The 19173-nt window shown below is 42.0% G+C and overlaps 1 protein-coding gene across 10 annotated transcripts in view; it reads left to right on the top strand.

The window, feature by feature from the left end:
- The window catches only part of akt3a (v-akt murine thymoma viral oncogene homolog 3a), a 416568-nt gene that overhangs the window by 210082 nt on the left and 187313 nt on the right, over window positions 1-19173 (top strand). The gene's annotated exons all lie outside the window — the stretch shown is intronic.

Here is a 19173-nt window from a genome sequence, read left to right on the forward strand (position 1 = left end):
GTTTGAAAGTATATTACCAGCTTTTTTTTTATTTGTTGAGGGAGTTTTAACTTTAGTTTTTATTGCAATATGTACACAATTTATAGGCTTTCCTATTTTAGAAAATGTAAATTTGGTTCCAAGTAAAACCCTTTCTTTCCATTGACATTGCTCTTCTCCACTCTTTCATGGTCTGAATTCAATAGAATTAGTTTCTAAATGAAAGCCTTTTTTTTCCCTACTATCACCTTTACTGAAAAACATCGCAACATCTCACCTTGCAATTTGTTTACCTTATTGCCTTGTCCTGAATGGTTTCAAGTTCATTAGCATTTTTGGATTTTGATAAGATGAGCTCCTACTTGCTGTGAAAGAACCAAAAGCCAGGAGATAATTGCTCCCTCCAGCACACCATCCTCTGATTTCTTCTTGATGTCATATATATTTGTAGTTAATCAGGTTGGGGTTCTCATCTGTTATTGATTGTGGAGAACTTGAAGGAATTGACAATAACATGGATAGATGTTTAGATTTTACTGTACAAGATAATTTGCATACAAGAGCAGGGACTTTGATGCTTCATTTATATATGATCCTGGAGAGATGTAACACATACACACACACACACACACGATCATTTACGCTGAAGTCCTCAGCACTCTAAAGTTGAGAAAAATGAGTATCACAAAAACCTAAAAAATTCTCATGGGGCCTGATGGGATAGGTGTGAGCATGGTCTTCATTTGTGCATGGGTGTCCAGACCTAGTAGTTACTGTATTATAGTAAAGGATGAGCCATTCAAGACTGAGATGAGAACTGAGGAACTTTCACTTTCATCCTTCAAAAATCACAAAGACCTTTTTTCCAGTCCTTTGAAACTTTTAGTCCTTAACCTCCCTGATGTCACTTTTACTAAGACATCTTTAATACCTCTTGATTAGGTCCTGCTCTAATGTCAGTGACAGTCATTCTCACTTCTGCTTGGGACTCAGCACTTTTTACCAAGAATGGACCAAAGCTCCTGAGGCCAATCTAACAAAGTTCTCAACCTTGGGTGATTCGTTTTGAGCAGCGTTTTGATAGAGGGCCTTGGAAAAGATTTCCAGAGGCTTAGCTGTTATAATGGCAATACTGCCACAGATGCTGACCTGGAGAGAGGAGAGACTCAGCACTGCTCTGAAGGGTTCAACTGCTTGGTCCTAATACCGGCCATTCTGTACAGGCTTTTTACAGCATGTTAAAGGAGTTGACAGTGCAACCGTGGGATCTGTGCCCAAGATGGTGGCACCTGTGCTTGGCAATGACTATGAAGACTTGGACACACCCGGGGAGTAGCAGACCGACCGGCACAGGGCATCAGAAATGGCCCTACAGGAAAATTACCATGGCAGCAAAGCAGTGAGGGGCCTAGCAGCTGAGGGACCCACACAGATTGCGGGTTGTTGGCGACATGTGGTCAGGGGGGCCCACACAGGCTGTGAGCTACTGTAAACTGGCTCACGGGAGCCCAGTTTCAAGTTGCGATTAGAGAGGGTGCTGAGGGCAAGAAATGCTTCCGAAGGGCCATGGATGCGGAAGCCTTCCTTATTGTGTCAGAGGTTTGGATCTGGAGCTCTAGTTGCTGATGAATAGAATAGGAAGGTGTCTGTATCGCTGCAGAGGCTGCAGGAGCACTGGAGGATAATCATGGACACTCAGTAGCTGCTTTCAGGTGGAATCGCCTGGAGAATGTGGCTCCAGAGCCGGCTGCGGGTGTCTGCAAAGGTAAGTTCAGGTGGCAGCGCTGAAGGAGCTGTTCTGCCACCTGAAAGGTCTGAAGCGAGGAGAAGGGCTGCAGAGCAAACACCAACTCCTGAGTCTGGGCGGGGGCTGCCGTCTGACAGCTTGCCTACCAGCTGCCTGACAGCTCGCTTCCCTGCTGCCTGACAGCCCCCTCCTTGCTGCCTGTCAGCCCCCTGGCATGGGACTAAGGGGCTATAGTGGCCGGCACGGGACGTCAGGGGCCCGATGTCCTGCGCCAGCCATTCCAGCCTTGTAGTTCCATGCCAGGGGACTGTCAGGCAGTGGGGAGGGTAGGTGTCGGTAGCAGGGACTCCTGTCCCTCACTGACCCTGGTTCACACAGTGATTCCAGCCCCACACTGTCCCCGGTCTGCAGCAGGGAGGGTAGGTGACGGCAGCGGGGAGGGTAGATGTCGGCAGCGGGGAGGGTTGGTGTCGGCAGCGGGGAGGGTAGGTGTCGGCAGCGGAGAGGGTAGGTTTCGGCAGCGGGGAGGGTAGGTGTCACCAGCGGGGAGGGTAGGTGTCACCAGCTTTATAGATGCCAGCATGTGTCAAATGATTAGGATAGAGGAATGGATGCTGTTTGGCCTTTGCAAGTTTACCAGGCAGTTTGAAAGTACACACGGCATAGTTGGCATCGTGGTTAGCGCAACACCCTTATAGCATTAGCAATTGAAATTGGGGTTCAAATCCTACACTATCTGTAAGGAGTTTTTACGTTCTTCCTGTGTCTGCGTGGGTTTTCTCCAGGGGCTCCAGTTTCCTCCCACCATTCAAAAAATGTACTGGAGGTGTAGGTTAATGGGGTGTAAATTGGGTGGCTGTCAGCGGGTCACCAGCCTGCCTGCTGCTTGGCACCTGAAATCTGCTAGCAGCTTTGCCTGAGCTGCTTTCAGGTGCAACGGGGGATTCTCGGAGCAGAATATTATACCTACAGGAGAAGGGTTAGGTAGGTAAACCTCCTGGCCAGGTTCTTCACTTTCAGGTGGCCACCCAACAGCCACATAGGAGTACAATAGGCTGCTTTATAGTCGGGTATTGTGGCCACCTGAAAGTGGCTAGTGACTCTGAAGGGACTCTCTTAAGCTTCTCTTTCTCTCTTTCTGTGAGGAGCGCCGGGCAATACTAACGGTGACTCTTTATTTGCCTTATGGCAGACAGAAGAAATCTTGAATCTTAATATTGAATTAGTTTATTTGGAAACTGTGCAGCAATATATCCTTAGCATTCCAGTTTCTGTAGGGTTTGTGACCATGAGAGTAGACATTTATGAAGGAAGTGGGAACAAGTGATGTTTTCATTCAAAAAAATTGTGGAACCTTTCAACTAGTAGAACATAAACTACACATGAGTGAGCGTATTATTAGTGAGCAGATATCAGATTATGACACCACCAGTAACGTTGCCACTGTTGTCACTTTTGCTGATAATTGGAAGTATGATGATGGGAGACAATTAACATTTGTTGTCTTTTGTGGATCTGGCAGAGCTGGCAAATTTTCTAAGTTTTTAATCACTGCTGCTGCTCTTATCAGCACCAAATTTGGCATCTTGTCAGATCCACTAATCTTTGCTATATCCATTGAATTCAGCTTTCATTAATATTATGTGGATGCTTCTTTAATAACAATGACCCAAAGGGAAGCTATGAATTACTTCTTTTATAAATGTTTCCTCTTTTCACATAATTACTTTGTCTACTGCCATTATTCAGGAAGGGAATGTTCACTGAGCAGAATTATAGTGGTAGAAAATTGTCCAATTGGAGGCCGGTGACTAGTGGAGTTCCTCAGGGATCGGTTCTCGGTCCATTATTGTTTGTTATATATATTAACGATCTGGAAGTAGAGGTGGAGAATTGGATACAAAGATTGGTGGTGTTGTGGACAGTGAGGAAGATTACCGTAGATTAAAAGGTGATTTAGGAAGGCTGGAGGTGTGGGCTGAGAAATGGCTGATGGAATTTAATACAGATAAGTGTGAGGTGTTACATTTTGGAAAGGCAAATCTAAATAGGTCATATGCATTGAATGGTAGGCTATTGAGGTGTGCAGAGCAACAAAGGGATTTAGGAGTGATGGTAAATAGTACCCTCAAGGCTGATACTCAGGTAGATGGTGTGGTGAAGAAGGCATTTGGAATGTTGTCCTTCATAAATCGGAGTATTGAATTCAAGAGTAGGGAGGTTATGATGAAATTGTACAAGGCATTGGTGAGGCCAAATTTGGAGTGCTGTGTGCAGTTTTGGTCACCAAATTATAGGAAAGATATAAACAAAATAGAGAGGGTGCAAAGAAGGTTCACGAGAATGTTGACAGGATTTCAAGGTTTGAGTTACAGGGAAAGGTTGTGCAGACTAGGGCTTTTTTCTCTGGAGCATAGAAGATTGAGGGGGGACTTGATAGAAGTGTTTAAGATTTTAAAAGGGACAGAGAGTAAATGTGGATAGGCTTTTTCAATTAAGAGTGGGGGAGATTCAAACTAGAGGGCATGGTTTAAGATTGAAGGGGGAAAATTATAAGGGGAACATGAGGGGAAATTTCTTTTTGCAAAGGGTGGTGGGGATGTGGAATGAGCTTCCGGCAGACGTGGTCGAGGCGGGATCATTGGTTACATTTAAGGAAAGACTGGATAGTTACATGGAGAGGAGAGGACTGGAGGGGTATGGACCGGGTGCTGGTCAGTGGGACTAGGAGGGTGGGGATTTGTTACGGCATGGACTAGTAGGGCCGAACTGGCCTGTAAGTGGTTATATGGTTATATGGTTAATTGTCCGGTGCCATCCATGAGTGTAGTTCTGCAGAATTCAGAGATTTGATGTGCTCTGTTATTTGTGGAGTCAAATAACTAGAAGTATTGCTTGCTACTTTTATGTTTAACATGCAAAGAGCAATGCTGCAATATCACAGGCGAAGGCCTTTTTGTGTGGTATATCTTTGACTCTCTAGATTTCAGTCCTACAATTGATTAACTGTGGTACTGTGGTGTGTTTTATAAATGCCAGCATGTGTCTAATGATTAGGATAGAGGAATGGATGCTGTTTGGCCTTTGCAAGTTTACCAGGCAGTTTGAAAGTACACACGGCATAGTTGGCATCGTGGTTAGCGCAACACCCTTATAGCATTAGCAATTGAAATTTGGGTTCAAATCCTACACTATCTGTAAGGAGTTTTTACGTTCTCCCTGTGTCTGCGTGGGTTTTCTCCAGGGGCTCCAGTTTTCTTCCACCATTCAAAAAATGTACTGGAGGTGTAGGTTAATGGGGTGTAAATTGGGTGGCATGGAGTCATGGGCCAAAATGGCCTACCATGCCATATGTCTAAATTTAAAACTTAAATTTATAATTTGTACAGAAATGTTTTATGGAAATGGAAAGTGAGCCCTTTGCTTGCAGTTGACTTAACCTCTGTCTCGCTAGTGCACACTGCGGCAGGTCATGCAAAATTTCTAGTTGTTGCCGATCCTATTAACCAGATGTTGAGAGATTTGGCATTGACAATTCTTTTTAACATTGAAGATAAGTGCTTAGGTTGCCTCCTCATTGGTTTTTGCATGGTGTGAATAATAATTTCTGTTTTGTCCTCCCATGTTAAATGTTCGTCTAGATATTGCAATAGGCAGGTATGAATGCATCATGTTCTGAATAGTTGTGAATGGAATTGATCATGGCCACACAAGATCAGAAGTTGGAATATCTTCTTGAAATTGCACAAAGAATAACAGTGATTAACACCTGAAGATGTTACCCTCCAGAATACATGCAGCAATATTCTGGAGCTGATCTGTTTGATCCTAAAAATTTCCAACCATCTTTTCCATGCCATGATCTAACTTTAGCCTGTGGTGAGTTTTCACCTTAATTACATTTGGTTTCAGATTGACCAAAGCTACTTGTTTTGATATTCTGTCAACTGATGCAATAATTGTCACCCTGTTGTTTGGAATAGAGCCCTTTTGTTCATCTGGGTTAAGTATTGGTGACCAGATCATTTGTGCATTACTGGATTGCAATGTAGATGTCACCATATAAGATGTCTTATTGATGGACTGGTATGGATGACAAATTTGTATTGTTTCAGTGGGGACAGCAAGCACCTAATCTCTTATCTGTATGTCATATATTATAGCTCAAATAGAACTGAAACTTATGGAGCAAAGGTCTTAAACATCACAGCTGGAATTCTGTCATTCAGTAGCCTTTGTTAGTAGTTCTTGCAGCTTTCTTTGATAACATGTGAATGAATTTTGTGGTAAAATCTGTCCATTGTGGTTATTGGTATCTTTGGAAGAGGTATTAATAGGTTATCTACTTGATAAATTTGGGTGATAATGGTTGCATGTACTTTATACTTGATATTTGTTGTTGAGGATGGAAATGGTTCTCTCCTTCCATTGATGTATTTAAATTGTGGCATTTGAATAGGTGGTTGAAATGCACAGGTGTAGAAAGTAATGAAAGATAGGTAACAAATGTTTGGCCAAAATCTAGATATGTATTAAGAATATTAAGAAAAATAAATCTTGCATCATTTGTTCCCATGGAAAGACAGGTCTGTAGATGGTTTGCAAATCATAAGGGAAACCATGAGGATTTGACCTTTTTTCAGAATAGATGTAGATTACTAGCATTAAAGGCTGATTTTTTGAATTGTTTGAGGATTAACAAGAAAATTGATTTAATTACTTTGAAAATATTTATAATTTTATAACTGTAATACATTTGTCGTTCTTGGTCTTTTAATTATGGGCTTGTATGCAACACTGCCTCTTAGAGGCTATTGCAGCTCATCTACTGTCATAGAGTACAGAAGAGCGAGATATCATACCTCCCTGTGGTTTTCCATGAATCTTTGTTTTACTAAACCTCCAGGAGCTGATATTTTCGAGAAATTTTGAGGTAATGAGAAAATGATGTTGATATTTTATTGACATAATGCAATGAGTGAAAGATCATTCAGTAAGTAAAAACAAAAAGAAATCAATGAAACATTGGTAAAGTAAATTTATGGATGTTTGCTGATTTTTCTGTATTTAATGGAATGTAGCATTGGAAAGAACTACTCTTTCATTACCAACCTCAGAATATTCAGATGAAAGAAAAAGGAAGTCTTGTATTTATAAAGATTTTTTTTTCAATATTACATCTCAAGGAATTTTATGTACTTTTTGGGGAAAGGTTATGTAGGAAATACAGAGCCAAAGAGGTGATGGAATGATAATGACCAGATAATTCGCTTCAATAATAATTATGACAGGGGTAAAATCAGAGTATCCCCATTTTATGGCAGTTCAAATGATGGAAATACCCACTCCCATCACAAATCATGATTAAAAAAAATTGATATACACAATAAAAAGTCATTCTTATGGAATTTATGTGGAAGAAAGATAGATAAACAAAATGTATGCATTGAACTGAAGGACAATAGTCACAGGCTGGTGTTTCACAGTGAGGGGTTACTTAGATTTGCTTTAGAAACTGTAAAGGCCATTTTGTACATCGACATTTTCTTCTGAACTAAGATCCATTTCTAGTTAGTTAAATAGAATCCTTCGGTGGAAAGGTGACTCTCAGCCCCCAGAACCCAGTGGGAGAGAAGCAAGCAGCAACGCAGCTGAAACTGCTCTGGCTCAGCCTGGTCAGTACTCCCCACCCCTCAGGGAAGGGGGAATGGATGACGGTGGCGGGGTGGGAGGGAGCGGGATCTAGAAGTGAGGTATTTGCTTAAAGGGCTTGCCTTTAAAATGATTCCGAACAACAGCAGATATCCAGTCCTGATGATCCCTGATAAAAGGATAGGCACCTGTATACAAATCTGTAATTATGAATGAAAATAAGATATGACATCAGATTCCTGCAAGGCATACTTACTTCAAAGGAGGCTGAAGATCAAGTATTGTCAGCATGTATCAAGTTGATCTTGAGCTGGTCCTTTAGTTAGCCTGACTATGGTCCACACCATTGTGCCTTTTGATGGTTTTATTGGTGCAATTTGGGATATGGATCAATATTGTCATAATGGCCAACTGGAACGCACACACTTCAAAGTCTACGGCAAAAATAAATTTTGTTTTTCCATCACTCCTTTGTTTGGCCAGCCCTTCTATTTAAAAATCAATCCAGTGTAAAAAGGAATCTTTTGAACAACAAAAGGTCATCCTCCTTTTACCTAATTATTGTACTGGTTAGTTCAATTTATAAGTTGTGTTTCAAGTTTTTTTTTAATACCTGCTCTACAGTATAGATCAAAATCCAAAGAACTACAGTAACATAAAAAGAACTAAAGCATCAGCAGTTTTTACATATAGCTGAGCAAAATGTTAAAGTTAAAAGTGTGCTGATAAAATGCATTAAAATTAAAAATTACACACAAAACAAAATGACCTTCACCGAAACTTGATTCTGACAAACCATTACTTATTACTTAGTTTCTACTTGACCTGTTCACTTTCATATTGAGTAAAGTTTGCATTGTTGGATGAAATGCTGCATTTTTTTCTAAATTATCGCAAATGGAACAGTTGAATGAAACAGTGGTTTCTGTAAATTCAGGTGGAATATGACAGAAATCTAAATTTTTGTAGCTGTTTCATTTCCCTGTTGCTTGTTGTTTCTTGTGTTAGCCCAAACCATGAATGTTGGCTGTTCTTCCATATAAATTTAAATCTAAATTCTCAGAAATGATCAGTAATTTTCATGTGCAACCTGTCCACTTATCTCACATTAAATGCCACTGTACAAATAAAGATGTTATTTTTCACAGCTACAAAGTCACCAAGGAAATATTGGGCTTTTAATCTGAAGCTCAGGGCAACAAACGATCCAGAACGAAATAAAATGAGCAAAAAACTGAGGCATGTAAACGAGTTGCCCATATTTGAAAATCTTTTCGGCACATTTTCCACGTCTAACTTCTGGTTTTATCTTTTCTGCTTGGGTATCGTTGGCAACTTTCTGTAACTATTTGTTAGTCAAAAAAAAAAGTTTCCCACAGGCCACTAAGCGCGGGATGTTTCATGTCCACTAATGGTCCATGTAGCCAGATAAAAGGGATCAGAGCAGCGAGTTGAGATGTGAAACTAATGTCTAATCTGAGAACTTAATGTTCTACCTTTAGGTATTTTTAAAAGTTTTTTTTAACTTCAATATTTCCTGTAAGCCATTGAATGACTGGTTTATTAAAATGTAAATAAGCACAAGTGTAGGGCACAATCTTAATTCAATCATGTGATGGCTGCTCTGATCTTTTACCTCAATCCATTTTCCTTGGTTCCCGTAACCCCTGATTTCCTTCATTCAAAAAAATCTAGTTAATGACCTGAGTAGAGAATTTTATTCAAAGATTTGTAAACCTTGCCTTGATGTTGAATTTATCTTCTGCTTTGCAGTTGTATACTCAAATAAACAAAAGTGCCGGAAAAATTCAGTAGGTCACGCAGCATCTGCGGGAAGTACAGGGTAACCTTTAAGGTATGAGCAAAAAGCAGGCCTGAATATAAAGGAGAGGAGCGTGGACGGGGCAGGGGAAGAGCATAGACTAACAGGTAAGAGGTCATAGGTGAGTAAAGGTCTGGGGGATTGAAGAGAAAAAAGCTGAGAAGTGATGGGGAGGGCATAGTTATCTGAATGGTGAGGGAAAGGGATGGGGAGTTGGAGGAAAGGAGACAGGGATGGGGAAAGAGAGAGACAGGATTTAACGGAAATCATTGTTATGCTGTTTAGTTGGAGAGTGGCAAGATGGAATCGTAGGTGTTGTTCCTCCAATTTTCAGGTGACCCTAGTTTAGCTGTATATGAGGCCATGGATATGTCGGCGTAAATGGTGTGTGGAATTAAAATGGTTGGCCATTGGGAGGTCCCTGTAATTGCAGTGGACAGAACGTAAGTGATTAACAAAACGAACTACCAGTCTGCAGCCAGTTTTTCTGATGTAGAGGAAACCACAAATGGAAACAGTAAAAGACCCATGCAGATTCATGTAAAGTGTTGCTTCATTTGGAAGGACTTGAATGGTAGTGAGGGAGGAGATGTGGGTGCAAGTGTAGCATTCTTGCGGTCACAGGGATAGGTATCGAGGGGGCAATAGGTGGGAAAGGATGAGTGGTTGAGGGAGTCCTGGAGGCAGTTGATTAGGCAATCGAGGTCAGGTGTCCTAAACATTACTATAAAAGTGAGGGACTGTGTAGTGGAGCAGTCATCATTTGGCGTGCACTGAGTCAGAATGGAAAGGCTTTGGTGAATACAGGCTGAGGTTGTGGTGCAGGAGTTGAAGTGAGAAAGGGCCACCCTATTTGAAGAACAAAAAGGATTCAGCAGATAGGCACAGATAAGGGCAAATTTAAATTTAAAATTTAAATTCAATTTTTAAACATTTTAAATTTAGACATACAGCATGGTAACAGGCCATTTTGGCCCAAGAGCCCATGCTACCCAATTAACCTATAACCCCCGGTACGTTTCAAATAGTGGGAGGAAACCGGAGTCCCCAAGGAAAACCCACACAGACATGTGGAGAATGCACAAACTCTTTACAGACTGTGGGATTCAAACCCCGCTCCCGACCACTGGCACTATAATGGTGTTGCACTAACTGTTACGCCAACCGTTCCGCCCAAGTTTTAGATTTTTTTTCACTCTAGTCATAAACATTGGGAATGGCAAAGAAGGCAGTGTAATGCTCCTCATGCAGAACGTGGGTTGTCAAGGAAGCAAGCAGTTACCTGATGACTTCATCTGCAAGGCGTGCATCCAGCTTTAGCTCCTGACAAGCCGAGTTAAGAAATGGATGAACTCTAGATCATTCGAGAGGCAGAGGGGGTAATAGACAGGAGTTACAGGGATACTATCACACTTAGAAGGCAGGAGGAGGGTAGATGAATTATGGTCAGGATAGAGAAAGGGATCAGGGCACCCCTGTGGGCATTCTCCTCAATAACCAATATACCATTTTAGATACTATTGGGGGGGGGGGGGGAAACGTCTACCAGGCACAAGCCATGGCATTCTAGACTCTGGCGCAGAGTCTGGTCATGTGGCTAAGAAGGGAAGGGAGGAGAAGAGGTGAGCTGTAACGATAGGGGATGCCATAGTTAGGGGGACAGATAAGAGGTTCTGTGGAAGAGATCAAGTAGTCTAGATGGTATGTTGCCTCCCTGCTGCCAAGGTCTGAGATGTCTCCACTTCACGGCATTCTTAGGAAGGAGGATGAACAGCCAGATGTTGTAGTCCATATAGAGACTAATGCTGAAGGTAGGTAGGGTGAGGAGGTCCTGCAAGGAGAGTTCAAGAAGTTGGGCGCTAGGTTGAAGGACAGGACGTCCAGAGTTGTGATCTCAGGATTGCTACTTGTTCCATGCACTAGTGAGGTTAGAAATAAGAGGAGAATGCAGCTTAACATGTGGCTAAAGACATGGTGTAGGAGGGTGGGCTTCAAGTTTCTGGATCATTGGGCTCTTTTCCATGGAAGGTGGGACGTGTTCTGACAGGATGGTTTGCATCTGAACTGGAGGGGAACTAATATCCTTGTGGGAAGGTTTTCAAGTGCTGCTCCAGTGGGTTCAAAATAGATTTACAGAGGGATGTGAACCAGCGTGGTGGTAGGTTGGAGGAGGGAAAAGATGTTGTGTAAATTGTATGCACCGTGTTATATGTGGTGGAAATGTTCTCAGGTGCATCTATTTCAATGCATGGAGTATTGTAGGAAAGGCAGACGAGCTTTGAGTATGGATTTGCACATAGAATTATGACATTGTGGCCAGTAGTGAAACTTGGAAGAGGGGTAAAACTGGCAGATCAATGTTCTGGGCTTCTGTAACTTAGATGCGATGGTGAGGGTGGGGGTGGGGGGAAATAAAATGGGGAGGAGTGGCATTGCTCACCAGGCAAAATATCACTGCTGTGCTCAGGCAGGAAAGATCAGAGGGCATGTCAACTGTGAGGTTATATCGGTGTAGCTGAGGAACGGGAAAGGTATGACCACACTCATGGGTTGTATTATAGACTGGCCAATTGTCAACTAGAATAGGAGGAGCTTATCAGTGGAGAGATAGCAGACAGCTGCAGCTACTTGTGATAGTAGGAGATTTTAATTTTCCACGTTGACTGGGGCTCCCATACTGTAAAAGGACTGGATGGCTTGGAGTTTGTCAAATGTGTCCAGGAAAGTTTTCTAAATTAATATATAGAGGTACCAAATATAGAGAGTGAAATACTGGATCACCTATTCGGGAACGAAATAGGACAGGTGACAGAGTATGTGTAGGGGAACATTTTGGGTCCAGTAATCATAATGACATTTGGCCAATTTTTTAAAAAAGAGAAAGGATCTTGAATGAGTGGATTGGGATAAGTTGTTTTCAGGCAAGGATGTGCGAGGTAAGTGGAGAACCTTCAAATTTGAAATTTTGAGAGTACAGAGTTTGCATTTTCCAGTAAGGATTAGCAAGCATAGGGAACCTTGGTTTTCGAGGATATTGGGGATCTGGTTCAGAAGAGAGTGATGTATAGCAGGTATAGGCAACATAGAGCAAATGAGGTACTTGAGAAGTATAAAACAAATGCAAGAAAAACCTCAAGAAATAAATCAGGAAGGCAAAAAGAAGACATGAAGGTTGCTTTGATGACAATGGGAAAGAAAATCCTAAGGGTTTCTACAGGAATATTAAGAGCAAAGGATAGTAAGGGACAAAATTGGTCTCCTTGAAGTTCAGAGTTATCAGCTTTGTATGGAGTCAAAAGAGATGGGGGAGATCTTGAATGTTTTCTTTTCATCAGTATTCACTCAGGAAGTGGGCAGTCGTGGGAGGTAAAGAAGACAAGCAGTAAGTATGGTGATTGGGGGTTGGTGATCCTCCTGACCATGAGATGGCGTCGGAGATGGAATGTCCCACCTCGGGTTAGATGCACAAAATGGATGTGTCGTGAGATGATAAGATATAAGTAATACAATAGAAACCAAGTTTCTTTATCACAATAAAGGAATCATCACATGGTACCAGGAGTGGGGTATCAGCAGGAGACATGGAAAATGTGAAGCTGCCTGATGCTGTGAATTAGATTGAGAATGTTGACCACAAGTGGCAGTTGATCAGACAATGATTCAAGCCATTGGATGCTATGAAATCAGATGCATGGAAGATTGCACTGCTACTTACTGTAGCGGAAGTTCAAGCACTAGAGGTTTTCAACACATTCACTTTTGCTGAGGCAGATGACCAGGGCAAGTTCGATGTTTGATGGAGACTGCTTGCCAAAGAACAATGAAACGTTCAAAAGGTATATTTCACTTGCACACGCAGCTGCAGGCAGAGAACTTTGATACTTTTTTAATGGACTTGAAAGCAAGAACATGTGATTTTGGATTGTTGCAAGATTCAATGATCTGTGTGATCAAATTGTGTTCATAATTATTTACAAGAAATTGAGAGAGAGGTTGCTACAAGAGACAGAGCTTACCTTTGCTGGAGCTGTGAAGATGTGCCACACCAGTGAATTAGCTCTGCAGGATGCAAAAAAGTTTGGTAAGAGTGCACAGTGTCCTAGAGATGCCCAGACTCTCAGGGGAAAAAAAATGCATATTGAGAGTGCTGGAAATGATGAATTTCATTGGTAAATTCATTCCAAATCTGTCTTCCATAACAATGCACCTGAGGAAGTTGTTACATGACAGATGTGGATTTAAGTGGATGGCCAACCCCGAGAAAGTATAGGGATGACTGAAGACCATTCTAACTACATAACCGATGCTTTTGACGTTCTTTAACCCATCCAGAAGAACGAAAATATCCACGGACATTTCAAAAGATGGAATAGGTGCTGTACTACTTCAGGCTGCGGGAGAAGATTGGAGGTCATTTGCATACACATCAAGGACAATGACCATATCTGAATGTCAATATGCACAGATAAAGAAAGAGTGCCTAGGACTGGTCTATGGACTCGAAATTCCACAGCTATGTGTATGGTCTACCAACATTCAAGGCAGAGGCCATTAATAGCCATAATCAAGAAAAACCTCAGATGTCGCTGTGAATCCAAAGACTGATGCTGAAGCAACAAAATTATGACTTTGAATTGGTGTTAACAACAGTGAAAATTTGCTGCTGGAGTCCAGGGCAATAATGCAGTGAAGCACACAATAAGAGTTCCACAGAGATTGATATAAATCTCCTTGTGAACCTGATCACTGAATCTCTGCAATCCAAGCATATTGAAGCTGAAACAGAAAAAGACATAGTTCTACAGAAGGTCACTAAGAATCTGAATGATGGTTGACTGAGAGGTCAATTCCTCAATACTACAGCTGCAGAGCAGGGCTGAGTGTTGTCAATGGGCTTCTACTCATACAGCAGAATTATCATTCCTCAATCACTGCATGAAGAGATGCTGAAAAGGGGGCATGAGGGGCACCTTGGAATGTAAAGATGCAAGAGAAGGGCCAGAACTACTGTTTATTGGCCAGGGATAAATGCTGACATCAACAGAATAGTCTCAAGTTGTGAGACCTGTCTGAAACATCACGTGAAACATCCAAAAGAACCCATGACCATGACTGACTTACCAGAATAGCCATGGCAGAAAGTTGGGATTGATCTGTTAACATCATATCAGATGGGAGAGATGTTAGCAAATTTTTTCTCATCTGTGTTCACGAAGGAGAAGGACATTGGATTATGTGAGATAAGAGGCAAATGGCTTAGTTATAGAAAAGATAGGGATTAGTAAAGAGAGGGTTTTAGACCTTCTAGGGTCAGTATAAGTGGATAAGTCCTCTGGTCCTGATGGGATTTTCCCCAGGACGTTAAGGGAGGTCAGGGAGCAAATCGCGGAGGCAATGTCAGTGATTTTTAAACGATCACTGGAGGAGGGTGTGGTGCCGCGGGATTGGAGGTTGCTAATGTAGTTCCGTTGTTTAAAAAAGGCACGAGGTGTCGACCAAGTAATTATAGGCCTGTAAGCTTGACTTTGGTGGTAGAGAAAGTTATGGATGGTGTGTATAAATATCTAGATAAGCAGGGATTGATCAGGAGCACCCAGCATGGGTTTGTGAAGGGGCAGTCATGTTTGATGAACCTTGTTGAGTTTTTCGAAGAAGTGACAAGAAAGGTGGATGAAGGTAGGGCAGTTGATGTAGTCTGGATTTTAGCAAAGCTTTTGAAAAGGTTCCACATGAAAGGTTAGTAAGGAAGGTTCAGACACTAAGGATTAATAGAGAAATAGTAAGATGGGTTCAGAGGTGGCTGGAGGATAGACAGCAAAGGGTCATGGTGGGCAACTATCTGTCAGGATGGGAGCCTGTGACAAGCGGTGTGCCTCAAGGTTCCCTGTTGTTCATAATTTCTTAATGATTTGGTTGATGGGGTGGTTAACTGGGTAAGTAACTATGCAGACGATACGAAAATAGGGGGAGTGGTAGATAGCGAGGAAGATTTTCAGGGATTACAGAGGGATTTGGTTTGTCTGGAGAGTTGCGCTGAAAGATGCCAGATGAAATTTAATGTAAAGAAGTGTGAGGTGCTTCATTTTGGTAAAAATAATCAAAATAGGACATATATAGTAAAGGGGAGGACATTGGGGAATGCAAAAGAACAAAGAGATCTTGGAGTTGGAATCCTTGAAGGTTATCTCTCTCCAGGATTCTCTCGTCCTCTCATCCCTTCCCACTAATTGCCCCTCATTACCTACTTACCCCATGTGCCTACCTTCTCCCTCACTACCCTTCGGAGACCCTAACAGTCTTTCCAATACTCTCTACCCAGACGCTATTAACATCTACTTTGCCAGCTTCTGTTAAATCCCTCCCTTCCTTCCAAGTTTCTGTCTTTAGCTATCCCTCTGTTTCCTTCCCTCCAGCTCTTCACTCCCTTCCCTTCAGAGAGCAATCCCTTTCTTCGATCACCTCAGCTTTGACATCTTACCCGTTAACATGCTCTTCTCCTTGCCTTTCTTAACCTTTCCTCCCCCCAGCTCTACCTTTCAATTTAGGTGCCTTTTTATTCATGACTTGATAAAGGACTCAGGCCTGATACATTAGTTGCCCTCAATTTCCTATGGGTACTGTATGACCTGCTGAGATCCTACAGCACTTTTGTGTATTCCACTACATTCATGGCGTTTGCACCTCAAACTTAACTGGATTAAATGCAATCTGCCACTTTTCTCCCCAACTCTACATTCTCTCTATATACTTTTGTAACTGACGACAACCTTCATCATTGTCCACAACACCTCTAACTTTCATGTCAGCCGCAAACTTTCAGACCCATCCTTCTGTTTCTTCATTAGGTCATGTATAGAAATCACAAAGAGCAGGCGTCCCAGAACACATCCCTGGGGAACTCCACTAGTCACTAACTCTTCTTTAATCTCAACATTGTCCAATCAACAACATCATTATCTCAACATATTCATCAATTAAGGCAACATTCTGCTAAATTTCCTCTGTCTACACCCTCTCCAAAACTTCCATATCCTTCCTGTCATGGGGTGACTAGGACTGAACACATTATTTCAAGTGTGGTCTAACCAGATTTTTATAGATGCAACATTACGTCATGACTCTTGAATGCAATATCCTGATGAATGAAGGCCAGCGTAACCATAAGCCAGGGGTGGCCAACCTTTTAATTTTTAAATTTAAAAATATAGCACAGTAACAGGTCATTTCGGCCATGAGTGCATATCAGGGGTGTTGGTTAATTGGGTGGCACTGTTACCGTGCTGTATGTCTAAATTAAAAAGTAAAAGGCTGGCCACCCCTGCAAGCCTTCTTAATTCCCCTCTCAACCTGCTCATCAATCTTGAGAGATTAAAGAATTTGGACCGCAAGGTGTTCTTCCACACTGTTAAGAATCCTGCCATTACCTATATATTCTGCCTTCAAGTTCAACCTTATAAAATGCATCACTTCACACTTATCCAGATTAAACCCTTGATGAAACCAGACCAAATACCTTGGCATCAAAATCCAGAGTGTCCTGCATTGGAATGATCAGATGTATCATACAATGGTGAAGGCAATAGGAGTCCTAAATTTTCTGAGACGCATCTTCCATCATTGTTCAACTTCTGTCAAGGAGACGCTGTACCTTACCCTCATCAGACCACATTTGGAATACGCAGTAGCTGCATGAGACCCATACACAAACAAAAACACTACTGCCATCGAATAAGTTCAGAGACAGGCAGCCTAATTTGTCACAAATACATATGGAAGAGATGCGAGTGTTACAAGGCTCTTGGATTCATTAAAGTGGAGCTCTCTTCAAGACAGACGTGAAACACACTGCCTGATCTATTTTCACAAAATGCTAAACTACCAATTACACCAAACCCAAGCCTGTTAGGAACAGATGAGGGCATGCAACCAAATTTGTAGTGCCATCTTCGAAGATAGATGTGTACACCAATTCATTCCTCCCCTTTAAAATTAAAGCATGGAATAATCTTCACCCTTCCATACTCACACAATCAGACCCAATTTAATTTAAGACAACTCTTCAAAAAATCTCCTTAAGCCCACCCTCCCCCACCTCCAGTTTAAATTCCACACGGAATGTTTTGGAGGATCAAGAACCAAGAACTCCATCTGCCTCTTCTCTGCCCAACTCTGTATCCTGTCTATATTCTGTTGTAATCTACAAAATCCTTCTGTTCTTTCCACAACACCTCCAGATTTCACATTTATTGTCAGAGTACATACATGACATCATAGACAACCCTGAGATTCTTTTTCCTATGGGCAACACAGAATTCCCACTTATTGGTAGTGCAAAATTTTTTTTACTCAAATACGCATGTAAACAAATAAATAAATGTACATTGTGTAATACAGAAAAAAAATGAATGGTGTACAAAAGTAAGAATCCTTAAAAGTTCCTGATTGAGTTTATTGTTGAGGAATCTGATGGTGGAGGGGAGCAGCTGTTCCTGAACCTGGTGCTGAGAGTCTTGTGGCACCTAGACCTCTTTCTTGATGGTAGCAGTGAGAACAGAGCATGTGCTGGGAGGTTTTTATCATTGATAATTGCTGCTGTTCTCTGACTGCCACATTCCCTGTCGATGCTCTCGATGGTGGGATGGTTTCTATTGTGATATACCCTGGGCTGTGTTTCCTACCTTTTGCCGGCCTTTATGCTCAGGTATTGGTGTCCCCATACCAGACTGTGATAGAGCTGGTCAGCACACTTTCCATCATACATCTGCAGAAATTTGCCAGGGTTTCCGATGTTGTACCAAGCCTCTGATGCCATTTGTATGTTAGGTTCAGGAAAGATCTTCTGAAATAATGACTCTCAAGAACTTGCTCACCCTCTCCACCTCAGATCCCTCAATAACTGGATAATTTTCCCTTCCTGAAGTTAACAATCAGCTCCTTGCTTTTGGTGACATTGAATGTGAGGCTGTTGGTGCACCATCCAGCCGTCTTTTGTCATTTGCAAACTTACTCATCTTTCCATTTCTTCACCCAAGTCAAGTACAAAAATCACAAAAAGCAAGGGTTTCAGAACCAATCCCTGTGGAACTCCACTGTTCACGGAACTCCAGGCAGAATTCGTTTCATCTACCATTATCCTCTGTTTTCTGTAGGCAAGCCAATTCTGAATCCATACGGCCAAGATCCCATGCCTCAAGAATTTCTGAATGAGTCTACCATGGGGGACCTTGCCAAAATGCCTGACTAAAATCCATATACACACCATCTACCACCCTACCTTCATGAATTTCTATTGACACTTCCTCAAAAACTCATTTAAGCTCGTGAACCTTGACCTGTCCCTCATAAAGCCATTCTGATGATCTCTGAGAAGAATTTGCCTCTCTGAATGCCCCTCAAAATTCTCCTAATAGTTTTCCCTCCATGGACATAAGACTCAGAGGTCTATAATTCCCGTAATTGTCCCGGTTACCTTTTTTTGAATAAGAGGAGTACATTTGCCATTTTCCAATCCTCCAGTACATCCCCTGGGAGGACACAAAGATCATTACTAACTTCCCAGCAATTTCTTCCCTCACTTCCTGTAGAAGCACATATCAATCCAAATGTTTCAAAGAAGATTCCTCTTTTATAATCAGCATCCTCCAGCTCTTATGCCTGCACATACCTGACCTTAGTGACGATTGAGCCAATGCTCCGGGCAGTGAGCACACCAAAGGCCAGCAGCCCGCGCAGCGGCACTGGCCCCAACAAGTGAACCGGCGGGTGAATGGCAAGGGCAGCTTAAAGGCCAGAAACTCCAAAAAGGCGCTGGCCTTGCTGTGCAGTCAACAGACAGGGACAGCATGCGGGGAAGAAGGGCATTGTTATGCAGTAAAGTATCCGCGTGTGGGAAACCCGCTTTTTTTATGCATGTGAAAGCTGAAAGAACAAAATATTTTGCCAACCTAATTTCCAATAACTTCCAAAATCCCAT

The sequence above is a fragment of the Narcine bancroftii genome, chromosome 4, assembly GCF_036971445.1.
Source record: "Narcine bancroftii isolate sNarBan1 chromosome 4, sNarBan1.hap1, whole genome shotgun sequence".
NCBI classification, from domain to species: Eukaryota; Metazoa; Chordata; class Chondrichthyes; order Torpediniformes; family Narcinidae; genus Narcine; species Narcine bancroftii.